The sequence below is a fragment of the Heterocephalus glaber genome, unplaced genomic scaffold (assembly GCF_053883595.1).
Source record: "Heterocephalus glaber isolate CG9 unplaced genomic scaffold, H.glaber_assembly_v1.0 deba00001298, whole genome shotgun sequence".
NCBI classification, from domain to species: Eukaryota; Metazoa; Chordata; class Mammalia; order Rodentia; family Bathyergidae; genus Heterocephalus; species Heterocephalus glaber.
This window is the reverse complement of record NW_028258245.1, coordinates 86,644-91,660: the sequence shown is the minus strand read 5'-3', so window position 1 is coordinate 91,660 and position 5,017 is coordinate 86,644. Positions and strand designations below refer to the sequence as shown.

Genomic DNA, 5,017 nt, shown 5'->3' with positions numbered 1-5,017 from the left:
GCTTAAGACACCTTCTGCAGAATTCTTTGCATAAGCCTATTAAAACCAGTTCATGAAATGTGCTTCTCATTTTGTGCAACATATTCAGATATAGGTTTGATGAGTATAAGTCCAAGACCATAGAAATTCACTCTCTTATTTAGTAAGAATCAGTACACTAAGCCCAAATTTTATGCTTCTCAGCCTAAATGTCAAGGACAACTGTAGGTACATGATTAGACCCCAGATGGAATTTGCATCAGAAAGGCAGCGTGCCTGATAGAAAGGTCTGGAACCTTGGTCTTAAATTGCACCCTGGCACCTACAAATTGAAAAACCTTGAATAACTTGAATCTCAATGGGTTTTTATTTAATCTTATTAAAATGAAGGGTTTAACCAGATGACTCTTTTTTTTTTTTTTTGGTACCGGAGATCGAACTCGGGGCCGTGTGCTTGCAAGGCAGGCGCCGGAACCACTGAGCTAAATACCTGGTCCCTAACCAGATGATTCTTAATGGTTCATCTAGCTAAAGGTTCTTTGATTTTATAAAGCAGTTGTCCAGAATTCTTCCAGTTTTGCATGTGGCAGAGGAACAGATGTAACATATGGAAAGATAAGAGCCAAGAACTCTGACTTTTTCTCCACAAAGTTACCAACTAAACATCAAAGTGTTTGTACGTGATTTTTTTAAATGACTTCAAATTTTGTCTTTTGTTCTCTTTACATCCATAGCTTTTTCACATACAGAGCAAAGTAGTTAAATTAAGTAAAATAATAATAAGGAAATAATTGACATCTATTAAAACTATTAAAAATCAGGACAATACATACGCTGGAAAAGCTATAGAAAAACTGCAGCACACCCCATGCTGATGTTACTGGCAAAACATTTTGAGGAGATATTTTGAATATACTTATCAAGTATCATAAACTTGTTTGACTTAGTAAACTCCCTATTCCAAATTTATATTTAGGATTACTCTATTTCTCCAATTCTAAGTTTCAACTTTAAAATTTAATATCAATTCAGTAATTTTTAAAAAGGAAAAACCAAATATACTAAAATATTACTTGATACACAATAAAAGAATATGTATACCTTGGAATAAAAGGAGTATGAAAATTTTAAAGGAGAAAAATCCATTTATATAAACATACAGCAGACTTAGCTTTTGTTTCTTTGCTTTGTTTTTTGAGATAGGATCTTGTGATGTAATCTAAAATGGCCTTATACTTACTATGTCGCTCAGACTGGCACTGCACTCTCCAAAATCCTCCTGTCTCAGCCTCTTGATTCTAGGATTATAGGCACCCCTCCTCTGTGTGGCATAGAGCAGAGTTATTTATAATTTCAAAAAATAGCACTGGCATCTAGTAATAAGAAAATGATTAAATAAAACATGTAATATACAAATACAGTGGATGTAACACAGCTCTTAAAAATTCTACAAAAAAAAAAATTCTACAAAAAAGTGAAAAAGGAGGCATAGTTCCAAATTATTGTTACAAAATCCGTAAAATATATAAGTGCATAAAATATAGTTTTATCAACGTAGCAATATGTTCATATGGATAAAAATATTAAAAGATTTCAAACAAAGGAGAAATTATGTCGCTGAGATACTGGAATTGCATATACGTGTGTATTTTTAAATGTCTTTCATATACTTAAAATGTTTCAATCACAAGTAAAAGTTCTTAGAAACACTCATGTTTGTACTGTACATATTTAAAGTGTACAACATGATGTTTTCAGATATAGTCCACCAAAAAAATGTATACATACTTCAGAAAAAGAAAAACTTGTATAAATATTTTAATACTAAATTTATTGAGACACCATGAGATTAATGTAAGCTACCTTTGGTCTCTACCGTTACAAGACATGCTCAAAGTGGTGTCTGTGCACTTCCAGACATTTATTAGTACAACAAACTGCTGCTTGGGTTACCTTGGTCCATTGAGATTGCTGCATACACATTTTCAATTTCTCCTCTCAGGATCAGCAGTGCAGTAGGTTTTCTGTGATATACAACATCCTCTGGAGTCCCTCATACAAGGCTAACACCATCTGTAGAAAAAGCATTATACTATTTTTCTTTTCCTGCAGTGTGTATATATTTTTGGCAGACTCTGTACATGTATATACTGAAGGGATTATACAGTCAAGCAAATTAACATCTCCATCATCTCATATAGAGCTTGCTTGCTTGCTAATAAGTGTAGCTAAAACCTACTCTCAGCAAACTTCCATACAATGTAGTTCTTATATTATACTCATCCTACATTACTGCAACTTTGTATCCTTTGACTCTCAACTTCTCAGTCCTCCTTCCCTCAAATGTTCTTGTCTTGGTAACTAATTTCTTCCCCGTGGTTTCCCTTAGGTCTGGTTTTCTCCCCTCCTTGACACAGCAGATAATTTAATGTTTAGCTGGGCAACTGGGAAGAAGCCACCATGCAATTTTTAGTAATAAATTCAAAATAGGTTTACACAATCACTTCCTTTCTCTTTCATGAGTAAAGAATATAATTAGGTAGCCAATGAGGGCCTCAGCTAATAAAAGCCATCACTTTAGTCTCTACACAAAAATCCTACCCAGATCTGCAGGAACTAAAACCTTTCCAGGGAGGCAAGGGACTGCTGATATTGTAGTATCCCCGCGATTGATAACAAGAATCTTTGGGATGCTAATACTTCTCTGTCCTCACATGGTGGTAAAACTCTGCCAGAATTATAATTTCAGTCTAAGAACTAAATGGACTTTCCAGCTTAAAACAATAGCAGCCCATAGCATGAAATCAATAGGCAGGGGTACATGCAGTCACTTACCTTACATATGAGATCTGCCAATGAAAATAGGAACTATTAAAATCCTGAGCTAAGCAGGTGAGTTATTTGTATTTCCGAAGTTACTATGAGCTCTTAGCAATGCTCCTGATAGGATTACAGGTGCACATCGCTGTGCCTGAGCCGATGGTTTCCTCCATTATCTCCGCTTTCTGGGTTTGCTCCATAACCTAGTCGAACTAGCTTTTGCCCCAACCACCTGCTGCGATGGCTCTCGCCATAGATTAATATTCTAATGCCAAATTTTAAAAACTAGTTTTAAACTTTTTAATTTGGAATGATATAAATATATAAACATACTAAAATAGAACAAAGAACTCCCGCATATCTTTTATTCAGTTCCACAGGTTACTTTTTTCCACATTTGTGCTCATTCTCCTACTCTCTCATATTCTCTTCTTCTCATTCTTATCATACACCTGTAACCTTTTACCCAGAGGGACTTCAATATGTTCTACTAACAATGTCATTCTCCAAGGTAACCACAGTGCAATTTCCCTTAGAAAACTTAATATTGATATCTACACAGTAACATTATCTAGTATGTAGTCCTAATTCAAATTTACCAAGTCTCAGAAATTTTTAGTTGAATCAAATTATTTCCATTTAAAAGGATTTAAAAAACAAAACAAGTTAAAATTCCAACTATTTTTAATGTTTGTAGTGCTTTTAAAACATTTTAAATAGTTGTTTTGGACTTACATCCTAATTTAAATGTTATCCTCACCATCAGGACTTCTACCATGCACTTCTACTTCAAAATTTTTTATTAATCTTTCAGATATTTGCAGTGCACCTATCAGTTAATTTTATCAGCGGGAGGGAGTTTCTTATCTCTTGTATAACTAATTGAGCCTTTCATACATGACTTGATAATTATTGGTTTCCCCTTAAAAATATTACACACTATTACACACACACGCACAGTGAGAGTCTTGTGAGTTCTCTACCCTGTGACACTCAACCAAAGCCTGATATAATTTTTCCTTTTTAATTTTTTTTATTCTTTCTGAGAACCTTTGGCATTTTTTACCGTAGATTTTTTTTTTTTTTTTGGTACCAAGAATTGAACTCAGGACCTTGTGCTTGCCAGGCAGGTGCGGCACTGCTGCGCTAAACCCTGGCCCCTACCTTCAAAATTTAAAACACTGGTTGTTTATACCCTGGTCCTGGATAGATCTGTCAGTTTTACTTTGGCTAGGGCTAGGTCTTTTCAAACCGACCATTTAATGTTTTCCCTCAACTTTAAAAAAACTTCCGTTTGCTCCAGAGTTTTTTAAACACGCCGATAACCCGTGCACTGGATGTCTACTCTGGGGCCCTACCTGCTTTTCTCCGCCTGCCACGACACAGTCCTGGGAAAAACCTCCCGCTCTGAGCCTGAGCCATCCCCGTGGAAAGCTGCGGACCTCGAGAGCGCTTCACCACGGCGCTGCCGGCCACTTCCCTCCCTTCCAACCTACAGCCAGGCCAAGCGGACAGAAACGTGAGGATGCAAAGCCCGCAAAGCTTGTTCAGTACAGAGGGGTCTGGAGGACTGCGCCTCAATCACACTGTTTACATACGTCAGTTTCAGAAACCTCTCGCAGCACTGAGAGTCCACCGCCGCAGTCCGGCGCCGCAGCCCCACGGAAAGGCACTGCTAACGGTCCCCAAGTGGGCGCCAGTTGGGAAGTGCCCGGATGTTCTTATGACGCCCGGATGTTCTCAGGACGCCTGTTGTTGCGCAGGTACCAAAGAGTGCGCATGTGCAGGAAGTAGCACTGAAGGAGGCGCGAAAAAATGCCTCGACATCAACGCGTAGAGTCCTATGAGTACAACTAGGCTTTAAGAGAAGAATTTCAATAGTGGGTTTTTTTTATGGCAGTCTATCTGTCTGATCCAAGACCCCACCCAGGATCACACACTGCACTGCAATTTGCTATCCTGTCATTTTTCATTTTTATTAAGTTTTATTAGCAAATTATTGCAATACATAATGATTGAATTCCTCGTGCGCAGGTGGTACATGTACATAACACATCTTAATTCTTTTTCCATTCCTTTCCCTTTGTCCTCTGCATCTTTTTTTTTTACGCCCTCCACCCTTCCCTATTGACAAAGACTTTATTTCCATATTTTCCATTTCTCATCATTTTTTCCTTTCCCTTCTTTCCCTTCCCCTGCCCCTCCCACTACCCCTACC

At 37.5% G+C, this 5,017-nt stretch overlaps 1 long non-coding RNA gene across 1 annotated transcript; it reads right to left on the bottom strand.

Annotated features, from left to right (window-relative positions):
• Positions 1–1,165: 1,165 nt before the first annotated feature.
• LOC147828111 (uncharacterized) lies at positions 1,166–4,590 on the bottom strand. The gene is made up of 3 exons (XR_015451265.1): positions 4,398–4,590; positions 1,933–2,052; positions 1,166–1,300 (listed from the first exon to the last, which is right to left on the bottom strand). It is a non-coding gene; the product is annotated as an uncharacterized LOC147828111 (long non-coding RNA).
• Between the last annotated feature and the right edge of the window lie 427 nt (positions 4,591–5,017).